Here is a 13,154-nt window from a genome sequence, read left to right as displayed (position 1 = left end):
AGCAAATAACATATAGTCAGAAGAAGTAATTGAAGATTAATTTCCATTACGTGCTAGTTGCATAACCATACACAGTGCAACATAAGCCTTGAATTCGCGTTTACAGGCCCTTAAGAAAATATAATCACTGCTTTCTAATTTTAGACTTCTCTATGAAAACACCCTGGGAAGTTAGGGAAGAAGTGAAAAATGCTAAATTGTTTGCTATATATCTATTAGACATGGTGATGCTTTTTTTTTAAATTTTTTATTTTTTATAAACATATATTTTTATCCCCAGGGGTACAGGTCTGTGAATCACCAGGTTTACACACTTCACAGCACTCACCAAAGCACATACCCTCCCCAATGTCCATAACCCCACCCCCCTTCTCCCAACCTCCCTCTCCTTAGCAACCCTCAGTTTGTTTTGTGAGATTAAGAGTCACTTATGGCTTGTCTCCCTCCCAATTCCATCTTGTTTCATTGATTCTTCTCATGGTGATGCATTTTATATGACCTTATTTACCCTCACGGGAAACCCAGTGAGCTAGCTGCTATTATCAATATCTTTTTTAATAACAGCTTTCTTGAAAGATAATTCATTTACCATATATTTAACTATTTAACGTGTATAGTTCGATGATTTTAGTATAGTCATAGGGTTGAACCATAATGCATCTAAGAATTTTTTTTTTTTATTACTCCTCACCCCCAAATACCCATACCCATTAGCAATCACTGTTTTTTACTCCACTCCCAGCTTCAGCCTTAGGCAACCATTCATCTATTTTTATCCCTCCCTATACATTAGCTTATTTTGGACATATCATTTAAATAATATGTGGTCTTGTATTTCACTTAGCAAGTTTTCGAGGTTCATCCATACGTTGGCACGTACCAATACTTCATTTCATTTTTATTGCTTAATAATATCCCCTTGTATGGATATTCTAAATTTTATCTATCCACTCATCCATTGATGGAAATTTAGGGTTTTTTTCCCCCCACTTTGGGGCTATTATGAATAATGCTTCTATGAACATGTGTGTGTGTGTTTCCCTTTTAAATTCTCATTTTCTCTGGGCAAAGACAATAATGCTTGAGTCAACATAAAGGCTAAAGAGGGGGAAAGAAGACCTTGCCTTTCTGTTCTGAACTAACTCCTATCAAAATGTTTTCCAATCTTTGGGAATTTCAACTGTCATCTTTCTGAAAATCAACTTGTCAAGTTGAAAGCTTTTAGGAATAAGAACCAACGTCCTCCCAGCAAATGTTGTAATAGCCTGAATGGGAGGGAGGCAGTGCAAAGCAGTGTAGATAATAGAGACAGGTCCTGGGAACCACACTCGTGAAGGAAGGAGTGAGGTCTCTGCGACAAACAAGCATTGTCTCTTCCAGTGCTGGGTCGTTAATGCTCTGCTACAGAACACAGAGTATTGTGTTTCTCATTCCACTCACCGGCAGCAAATTTTGCTCCTTGTCATTTTGGATTGTTATAAAAATGTGATCCTTCCCATGATAAATCTAAGCATGTCAATCATATTTTATTAAACTTAGCAGCAGCAATATCTCCTAGCATACTATCAGTCCATCTCTATTTAGTATTATTATTTTTTTTAACCATGGGTTTTGAGTGATCAGAAAGCATTAGAGCTCTATATTTGTGTGACACTTCTGGAACCCCATATTTCCAAAATGTAATATGCTGTATCATGTGAACCAAAGTTAAATAGGGAATGAATTTATTCATGAAGGAAAAGAGGTTGGGGTAACTTGCATAGTTCATGCAATCCAGAGTTAAATAAGGCTAGAAAGGCTGCAAATCCATGGTAAAATGCTTATTGATGTTTTTGCGATCAGGTTATGAAGAATATTAGTTTTCCTTTTCAGCATGAAAGATTCATGTGAATTATGGTAAATTCCTTTTGAGGTTTTAACTCTTACCTTCCAGATTTTGCATACACTTCATGCACAGTACTTTCTATTGTACACTAACCCCTCTTTCTGTAGTTTTGATCAGTTATATCTAATTACAGTAGTAATGTAAATAGTAACCCTAATAAATATTGCAAAATTAAGATGTGCCAGACACTCTACTAATCTCTATCAATGCAGTGTTACTTAGTATCACTAAGTTCAGTGACTTAATGTGGTTACCCATTTTATAAATGGGATAATTCAAGATCAAATCAGTTAGCAACTTACCCAAACTAGTAAATAAAACCATTACAAGGTTAGCTCTATTCTAAATAGTTTCTGAGGAAATTCTGGCTGTGGATATGAAGAGTCTTTTAGGAGTTTCTTCCTGGCAATAGAAGGGATCTAATGCAGATGGCACAGCTGTTATCAAGAACCAGTATATGGGGTCTCTCTGCTTGACTTATTTCACTCAGCATAATCTCTTCCAGTCCCATCCATGTTGCTACAAAAGTGGGGTATTCGTCCTTTCTGATGGAGGCATAATACTCCATAGTGCATATGGACCACATCTTCCTTATCCATTCGTCCACTGAAAGGCATCTTGGTTCTTTCCACAGTTTGGTGACCATGGCCATTGCTGCTATAAACATTGGGGTACAGATGGCCCTTCTTTTCACGACATCTGTATCTTTGGGGTAAATACCCAGTAGTGCAATTGCAGGGTCATAGGGAAGCTCTATTTTTAATTTCTTGAGGAATCTCCGCACTGTTCTCCAAAGTGGCTGCACCAACTTGCATTCCCACCACCAATGTAAGAGGGTTCCCCTTTCTCCACATCCTCCAACACATGTTGTTTCCTGTCTTGCTAATTTTGGCCATTCTTAAGTGGTATAAGGTGGTATCTCAATGTGGTTTTAATTTGAATCTCCTTGATGGATATTGATGATGAACATTTTCTCATGTGTCTGATAGCCATTTGTATGTCTTCATTGGAGAAGTGTCTGTTCATATCTTCTGCCCATCTTTTTATATGATTGTCTGTTTTGTGTGTGTTGAGTTTGAGGAGTTCTTTATAGATCCTGGATATCAACCTTTTGTCTGTACTGTCATTTGCAAATATCTTCACCTATTCCGTGGGTTGCCTCTTTGTTTTGTTGACTGTTTCCTTTGCTGTGCAGAAGCTTTTGATTTTGAAGTCCCAAAAGTTCATTTTTGCTTTTGTTTCCTTTGCCTTTGGAGACATATCTTGAAAGAACTTGCTGTGGTTGATATCGAAGAGGTTACTGCCTATATTCTCCTCTTGGATTCTGATGGATTCCTGTCTCATGTTAAGGTCTTTTATCCATTTTGAGTTTATCTTTGTGTACTGTGTAAGAGAATGGTCGAGTTTCATTCTTCTACATATAGCTGTCCAGTTTTCCCAGCACCATTTATTGAAGAGACTGTCTTTTTTCCACTGTATATTTTTTTCCTGTTTTGTCGAAAATTATTTGACCATAGAGGAGAAGGGAGTTGAGGGAAATTGGAAGGGGAGGTGAACCATGAGAGACTATGGACTCAGAAAAACAATCTGAGGGTTTTGAAGGGGCGGGAGGTGGGAGGTTGGGGGAACCAGGTGGTGGGTATTGGAGAGGGCACAGATTGCATGGAGCACTGGGTGTGGTACAAAAACAATGAATACTGTTATGTTGAAAATAAATTTAAAAAATTAAATTAAAAAAAAAAAAAGAACCAGTATATGGGGGAGCCTGCTTCTCCCTCTTTTTCTGCCTGCCTCTCTGCCTACTTGTGATATCTTTCTCTCTCTCTCTCTTTCTCTGTCAAATAAATACAAAATAAAAATCTTAAAAAAAAAAAAAAGAACCAGTATATGGCACATTCTATTATAATTACCTAATTATTTGACTATCTTCCTCCAGTAGATATCACACTTAGGGTGGACACATGGTTCAACACTGCATCCTAGAATTGAGCATAGTAATGGTACTCATTAAATATTCACTGAAAAAACAAGTTAAAGAGAAGGACTGACGAAGTATATGAGCCAACTCATGTCAATTCTCTAGCAACCTGTCCTTTCCAAATCGTGTTGCTCTTGTCCCTCTAATTGGACCTCTGCATATCAAAAGATCTTGTTTTCCTTTTAGTGCCCAGTTTCCCACCAAGACTGCCCTTCTTCCATAGACCCAGGAAATGATAGTAAAGCACTGAAATCCTGTGGAACACATTTCAGGCCATGTACCCTTTGACCTCAACCATTGGTAGAGATCCTGCTTCAAAGACAAGTTATATAGAATCATAAGCAGAGCTCTTTAAATCTGGGTGTAAACGATATTTTGAATCCCTAACATCATTTTTCTTCTACCAATTTGAACCAGGTCAAGTTCACCTGATTTATCTAGATATCTGTGTTTTATTTCTGGTTGCCGTACTTTGGTGATTAATTCTGTTTCCAGTTCAGCTCCTCAGTTCTGATCTTATTCAGTCTCATTTCTACTTTCACCAAAGTTCACAAATGTGGTCTCAGGACTCATAGAGATAAGAGTAATACAAATTTTCAAGTACCTTTAATCTCTGTGCTGAAAATAGATCAGCATAAGTTGAAAGGATCTGTCCAAACTGTATTAAGTTTTAGAAATAAAGTGAATTTTATACTTTTCTTTTACAACACTTCCATTGAATTTACAGGTGGTAAGTTCAAAACAGTAAATTAAAAAGTTTAATGAGTAAATAAGTTCTATTATTAAGATTTAAAAAGTTAACATAATAATTTGTAACTCATTTCCCTATTTTTTCCTACCTAATCCTTGGGTTTAACTTTATTTTAAATTCCTGAATGAATTTCATATTATATTTGCAGCACAGGTCCAGTCTGCTGGCACAATCAATGAAATGGTGGCTCTATTTGCAGTTCACAATGATTCTGTGTATGTGCTTAAGAGGATACTTAGGAGTAATTTAACAGAGAAGAAAAGAGAAAATTTCAAAAACTAACATTCTGCTAAGTGAATTTGTGTACACACGTACGTGTGTCTTTGTGTGAGAGAGGAAGACAGAGACAGAGATGGATAGACACAGACAGACAGATAGATGGGCAAACTGTTTGTATATAAAGCATAATTCTTGCTGTGAATTAGCTATGGGAATTGAAGGGTAATATAACATTTTGGAAACACTTTACTGCCTGTTATTTTAAAATAGTATTTTTGGAAAAATTTGCATCCCCTTTCATATAAATGAATAGCACTGGGAGTTAATACATGAACAATGAATCATGGAACACTACATCAAAAACTAATGATGTACTCTATGGTGACTAACAACACAATAAAAAATTTAAAAAAATAAAGTGACTTAGAATCTTCATAAGATAATTTATTATTCATTTCAGAATTTATTGTTTCAGGCACTGACTTTATGTTTTATTATATGAATTATCATAGGAATTAATTTAACTACCATGATATAGAAACCAGTTCGAAAATTAATGACTAAAGGGTCAGTAAAATATTTAGTTTTATTTCAGAGGTCCTATACCTTTTACTCAGTTCAGATCTAAGCTATGAAGACACAGAAAACAGATGATAGAACTTACCCTCTTCATCATATAGAGGCAAGAATGTGCCTATAAGATTAATTAAAGCTTAATAAGTCTTAAGTTGCAACATCAACATATAAATTCTACTAAGTACAGTATTACAATAATTGCTATTATTGTTAATTCACACAACTCTTATTTATAAAAACAAAGATTTAAAATAATTTAAAGCATAGAAATAATAATGTAAAGCAGAGGAAAAAAAAAAACCTCTATTAAAAAAAGATTAAAAACAGAACTAAGTAATACATGAACAGCTTATGGAAGAAGAGAATGATTATAATCTGAAATCTATGCTAAAGCACATTACTATAACTTAATGAGCTTCCCAATAATCATGTAAAAATTTAAAAGAGGAATTATTCAGTTTTTTAACTTAATATAGCATGTTAGTTCATTAGGAAGCCACTGTACCATTTTTGACCTCTAAAAAAATTTTGTTTTATGGTCCGTTGTTTAAGTTGCTATGGCCATAAAACAAACACCTCTAATCTTAATGGCTTAATGTCTTGAACAGTATGTGTTTGTTTGGCTCATGTATCTGAGGGTTTCCTAGAAATAGTGAGAAGTAAGCTAGGCTCAGCTGAACAGTGTTGCTGATCTTAGCTGGGTTTTGCTGCCTAGCCGGGGGTATATTCTCATATGATGAAGAGATGCCTGCGTGATTGTTCAGGTGCTTCTCAAGACTGTACTTACGGGGCGCCTGGGTGGCTCAGTGTGTTAAAGCCTCTGCCTTCAGCTCAGGTCATGATCCCAGGGTCCTGGGATGGAGCCCCGCATCGGGCTCTCTGCTTGGTGGGGAGCATGCTTCCTCCTCTCTCTCTGCCTGCCTCTCTGCCTACTTGTGATCTCTGCCTGTCAAATAAATAAATAAAATCTTAAAAAAAAAAAAAGACTGTACTTACACTATGTTTCCTACAAGCCTACTGACTGAAGCCAATTAGATGGTAGAGCTCTTCATTGACAAAGGGCAATACTCCTCACCTCACCCCCAAAGTGGGAGAACACGATACAAAAAAATTAAATGGGGGGAGTAGGGAGTATGGATGTCTAACCCTGGTACTGTCAGGAGATGCAGAATCATACCTGTCATTCTGTCCACCACAGTCTTATCCAGCCACTTCCTCAACAGATAATTTTTTAGTGACTTATATATGGCAGCATCTACGGAGGAGCAGGGGATACAGCTGGAAACAAAATACAAAAATCCCCAGCCTCTGAGGAGTAATATTTTAGGGCAGAAAAACAGAAACTAAAATCTATAAATAAAATACATAACACACTCATTAAATCACAACTAATACTGTAGCAAACAAAATAAAGCAGGGAAAGGGAATGGGGAGCCTTAGGAGATAGTATTTTATTTGTTTTTTAAACGGATTTTTTTCTTTTTTTTTTAGATTTATTTATTTATTTATTTGACAGACAGAGATCACAAGTAGGCAGAGAGGCAGGCAGAGAGAGAGAGAGAGAGAGAGAGAGGAGGAAGCAGGCTCCTTGCCGAGCAGAAAGCCCGATGCGGGACTCCCCATCCCAGGAACCTGGGATCATGACCTGAGCCGAAGGCAGAGGCTTTAACCCACTGAGCCACGCAGGCACCTCGGAGATAATATTTTAAATAGGATGATAAGAGAAAGACACAGCAAGGAGAGAACATTCAACTAAAATCCTAAAGGAAGTGAGGGTGCTATTTATACAGATAAATTAAGATTCCAGCTAATTGAGATTAATAAATCTAATAAATCTAATAAATTTAGATTTATTTTAAGAGAGAATTGTTAGTATTGACCGAAAGATTGGATGACAGAGGATGGGGGAAGAAAACCCTTCCAAATTTTTGTTCTGAGCAACTATGACATAGAAGTGACCATTACCAGAGATGGAAAGGTTATAGAAATAGGCTTTCGGTGATAACCAGGAGCTTGCTTGAGGGTGTATATCAAAGTGTAGACATCAAGTAGACAGTCATATATACAACCCTAAACTTTTTTTGGGGGGTATAAACTAAAGATTTATGTAGATGAGTCATCAGCATGAAGGACGTTTAAAACTATAGTCATGTACAGCATGGTTCTCTAATACAATTATACCAATACAATATATTAATCCATTTAATTTAAATAAACAAGTACATATTATTCACCAACTATTTTTTTAAATTTTATTTATTTATTTGACAGACAGAGATCACAAGTAGGCAGAGAGGCAGGCAGAGAGAGACGAAGGGAAGCAGGCTCCCCACTGAGCAGAGAGCCCGAGGCAGGACTCGATCCCAAAACCCTGAGATCATGACCTGAGCCAAAGGCAGAGGCTTTAACCCACTGAGCCACCAGGCGCCCCCACCAACTATTTTTAAGCCTCTGCTAGGCTCAGCGTTCCTATCATATCTAGCATACCATTTTAGAGTTCTTAGACATTGTATAACGTACTCATTTTTTTTTGAAACCTCGTCCTAATAGCTTGGGGTTAAGGAAGGATTTCTGGTAAAACTGTGAAAATAAAGATTAAGTAAGATAAAACCACAGAAGCCAAATAAGAGGAGCTGAGAAGAGATAATGGTGAGCTGAGGAATGAATCTTACCGAGCGGTGGCGATGCCCAAGGCTCACTCCCAACTCAGATGATTCCAGCCCTAAATGGTCTGGAAATAGTCAAACTTGAGTCTAGAGCCTGCCTACAACAGCTTCAACACCCAAACCAGGCAGGATTGGGGGTATGCAAAATCTGACAACAAAGGCAAGTGAGCCACAGCAGGAACAGGGACTGATTTGGCAAAGGATTCCAGAAGGCACCATTAGAGTCACTTGAGAGACATCTTACAATCAGTCTCACGGAAACAACTCTATCCTAGTCTCCTTTAAAGTTCAGTCTCTGAAACACTAGAGATTTCCCTCTGATTGGCCTTTCTCTAATTCCAGAGAGCTATGATCTTTCACTGCTATTTAAAAAGCTGTAATACCTTTTGCTCTTACTTCAACACACAAGCCAGAGTAACAGGGGCCATTAACTTGGTGTGTGTTTTGCAGATAAATAAGGATTTTGAACTAATCTGTATATAGGGATATTTGGTCAGGCCTGGAGATTTAATTGAACTTGGTATTCATTTACGATTAGTTTGTTTTGTTTACTTTCTTAGACCATTAGCAAATTTATTAAAAAGGAAATACAAATAAACTTTGTGCCAATTACATAAGAAAATAATTGGATTTTATTAATCCAGGAACTCAGGCAATCAATTAAGGCAAGGGTCCTCTGGTCTTAGTCACCTCATTATTCTTCATGCTAATTAATCGCAAATACTAATGGGTTGCTTAGAAATGGGATGCTTTATTCCTTTAGACACATATAAAAGCTCTTAAAGTAGCAATGTTTGCGTCTTAGGAAAAAAGTCTGTTTTTACTGAATGAAGTGTTTGATTTAAAGAAGAAAATTCCATTCTGAGCTATGACAGTGGGTTCTTTATAGATTCTTGTTAAGTTAACCCATGAATGAATAACCCTTTCAAATTTAAAATTTAGTAACAATGTCAACTGGATTAGGAATTAAAAGAGTGCAATATATCAAATGTAGGCTCAAACGCCATCTATTAAACTAATTGCTTCTGTGGTAGTAAGTAGGAGCTTTCCTGAGCCTCAGTTTCTTCACTGTAAAATGGGTTAGTAATATTAGCATTGATCATGAAGAATGGGAAAATGCAATAATGCATATAAAATCCGTGGCACATGTTGGATCCTCAATAAATGTTCCTTTTTTTTTTTTCTCTTCTTCATATTCCCTTTCTCTCACAAATTTAGGATTTACCCCTTCAAGTCATAGTTGGTAGTAGATTCTTTAACAATTTTTATCTCTTTAAGATAATAGTATTTTTCCAAGCTGATCCATGCTTTCCAGCCACTCTGTGTGCTTTACCCCATATAGGAGCTCATTTGTACTGAGGTATAAATGACATAACCAACCTGTCTGACCTTGCTTGGTAGGCAAAATTTCACTACCCTTATTTAATAATGAGGGTTGATCATGCTTGATCAAAGTCATTTAGCCTATCTTATATAAGATTGGAACAATTATTTCTGAAAATTGTTTCTAAAAAAAGCTTGTAAAATTATCTGTGTGATATTTATGCAAGTTCTTGTGGTTTTCTATTTTAATTCACTCACTAATTTTAATGCATTTTAAAAAATATTAACTGATGTTTGTTTCTAAAACTATGTATATTTTAAGACTTTTTTATCTGGGTTATGTTTTTTATCAATTTCTGTTTGCTTTTTAATTTTTTTTATTAGTCTTGTATGTAAGGTGGCTTTTTGGTCTTAGTTATAGACTTTCTTTTTATTACTGGTTTTTAGCAGTTTGATAATAATGTGTCCTACTGTAGTGTTTTATGCTTGAGGTTTGGATATAATTTAAAGAAATTTGGATAACTTCCTGTTATTATTTTCTTATATATTCTCTCCACCTTTTATACCTTCTGGAACAAAATGATTCATATGTTAGAGTGAAAAATGTTTTATAGCTCATTATTCTGTTAATTATTCTTTTCTTTAAAGATTTTATTTATTTATTTGACAAAGAGAGACACAGCGAGAGAGGGAATACTAGCAAGGGGAATGGGAGAGAGAGAAGCAGGCTCCCCACCGAGCAGGGTGCCTGATGCAGGGCTCCATCCCAGAACCCTGAGATCACGACCAGAACCAAAGGCAGATACCTAATGACTGAGCCACCCAGGTGCTCCCTGTTAATTGTTCTTAAATATCTTTCTCTGTGCTTTATTTTTTATAATTTTATTATTATTTTCAATTATATTGATCTTTTATGTGGCTTTCAATTTTCTGCTAATTCTCTTTAGCATATTTTTCACTTAAGAAATAAATTTTTTTATCCATCTAATTTCCAGTTTTATAGTTCCAACTTTTTCTCTGATAAACTTCATGCTTTTCTTTTCATCCTTGAGTATACTCTAAGGCTTAAAATAACTATTTTGAAGTTACAGCATTCTAGTGCCATCATTGTTATCATTTCTTGTCTGTTTCTGTTGATTTATATTTCTCTCGGTTATGTATGAAAGTTCCCTGTTTCTATGCATGGCTTGAAATTTCTAGTTGAATAATGGACATTATAAATTTACACTAAGTGTTTATGTTGTCATAGTCCTTTAAAGAGTGATGACTTTTGTTCTAACACACAGTTAAGCTGCTTGAAGATCAGTTTGATATACTCTAAGACTTGTATTTAAGCTTTATTATGGTATGTCCAAAATAGCCTTCATTCCAATCCTAGTATAGGTCCACTAGTAAAGTGAAACTCTTCTAAAGATTATATCCTCTGATATATTGACTATTTTATGTATATTTAATACATTTATATATTTATACATATTGAATATGTTTTGAAGTTTATCTAATCTGGTTGATAGAAACATGAACTATTTCTCCCCTTGTGTGAGCCCTGGACATTGTCTAGTTTACTGCTTTCCACTGGTTTTTTTAACTTACTTTGGGGATGTTCCTTTTTCTTTTATGTGCTGTTCAACACTCTGCCAAAAACTTAAGGGAGTTCTCTGAAGATCTGTTATTCTCAATCTCTCTCTCTCTCTCTTAAGCTCCTACTTTTCTGTATTCATCTGTATTCAGCATCATAAATTCTACCCACTTTTCCCTCCCTAAATGGCAACCTTCTGTAAGTCATTGAGACCTTAGATTCTTTGGGGAATCTCACTCCCTGTGATGTGATCTGGAAACTCATTCTCTTTGGTAAGCTGGGACAATTTCAGGACTTACCTTAAAGGCTTCCCTTATTCCAAGCATCATAGAAATTCAGTGCCTATCATCCAATGTCTGAAACTAGTTGTTCCATATATTTTATTCTGTTTGCTACATGATTACAGTGAGAGGGAAATGTCTGCAGTAGTCAATGTTTCATAGATGAGAATAAAAGTAATTTACTTAATATTAAATTAGTCACTATTAAAAATCATATACCCACCCAGGATTCCACAACTCACATTGAATATCTAGTTTGCATATTTGCTTCAGATCAATTTAACGAAGGTATATTTTATACTAAAATGTAAGTCACATACAGACTAGCATATGAAACATGAGTACAGCCTGATTAATTTTGACAAATTATATTCACTTGTGTGTAACTAGAAATAAATCAAGCAATACTACATTACCCTCTCTGTCCCCTTCCGTCAAGATACTCCCAGCTGAGATTAACAACTGACGACTAACAACAGAGATATTTTTATCTATTTTAACATTTATATAAATGGAACCCTACATTTCATATTACTTTTTATTGGACTTCTTTCATCAAAAATATATTTGTGGCTCTTTCTGCCTCCAGCCACCCAAGCAAGAGGAGCAGCAGCTATGTCTACCCACGTGCAATGGATGGTCCCCTGCAACTGCTCCAATTTCCTGATCAAGAGGAACAAGCAGACATAGAGCAAAGAGCCCAATAAGCTGAAGGCACAAAACTCTTTCTGCTAGAATAGGTTGCTCCAGCACAAGGCTGTGGGTGTGGAGCCTGCTATGGAAGGAAGGCAAAGCTGTAGTGGTGGTGAAGAAACAGAGATCTGGCCAGACAAAGCCTGCCACCTCCTACAAGTGGACCACCATGGCAAGAACACCCAGGCCACCTTCCGGTGCAACCAGAACACGATCCACAAGAGCAAGAACAGCCCAGATCTGCACATGGCCAGACCCATCCTGTCCAACCAGAAGCCTGTGAGGCTAAGAGGAAGTGGTGGGCCCCACCCAGAGCTCCTGAACACCTGCTCCCCACCACCAAAGCAATAAAGATGTCAACTACCTAAAAAACAAAACAAAAACAAAAAAAGTTTGTGGAATTCATGTACGTTGTATATAATAATGCATACATTCATTTAATGATAAATAATTATAATGATTCCCTATTAAATGCAATAATGTGTAATCATTGTCCTTTGGTAGACATACAGGTTGTTTTGAGGTTTTTTTTTTTTTTTTAAGTATTTATTTACTTATTTGACAGAGAGAGAGAGATCACAAGTAGGCAGAGAGGCAGGCAGAGAGAGGGGGGGAAGCAGGCTCCCTGCCAAGCAGAGAGCCTGATGTGGGGCTCGATCCCAGGACCCTGAGACCATGACCTGAGCTGAAGGCAGAGCCTTAACCCACTGAGCCACCCAGGCGTCCCAAGGTTTCTTTTCTTTTTTTTTTTTTTTTAAACACTGTGGTTGCTATAACTATTCTTTTAAAATGTTTACAGTGGACGTGAATGCACATTTGGGGAGCACTTTGCATCTAGGAGTTGAGCTATTTTTATATTTCAAATCATTTTCAAATAAATGAAACATTGGAAGTAAAACCATCACCCCCTTTTTCCTCTAAGTTACTTTAATATAGGTACCTATTATCATGAATTGCTGGGAAACTCTTTCTGAGCATATTTTTATATAATCAACATATATGTGCAGTATTTACATGTAATACCCTATAATATTATTTAATAAGCAGATGAATGGTATATGATTTTGCTCTCATATCATATTTGTTCATACTGTTAAATTTAGGTTGTGTAGTTATGATTCTCCTGACACCACTTGGAATAGATTAAGTAAATTCAGAATTATCCATTCACTGAAAAACTTTTAAGCATTCTCTCATGAAATC

At 36.2% G+C, this 13,154-nt stretch overlaps 1 pseudogene; it reads left to right on the top strand.

The window, feature by feature from the left end:
* The first annotated feature begins 11,873 nt into the window (after positions 1-11,873).
* On the top strand, positions 11,874-12,234 carry LOC116599855 (annotated as a pseudogene).
* Positions 12,235-13,154: the final 920 nt, after the last annotated feature.

The sequence above is a fragment of the Mustela erminea genome, chromosome 9 (genome assembly GCF_009829155.1).
Source record: "Mustela erminea isolate mMusErm1 chromosome 9, mMusErm1.Pri, whole genome shotgun sequence".
Classification (NCBI taxonomy): Eukaryota; Metazoa; Chordata; class Mammalia; order Carnivora; family Mustelidae; genus Mustela; species Mustela erminea.
This window is presented reverse-complemented; position numbering and strand designations above follow the sequence as displayed.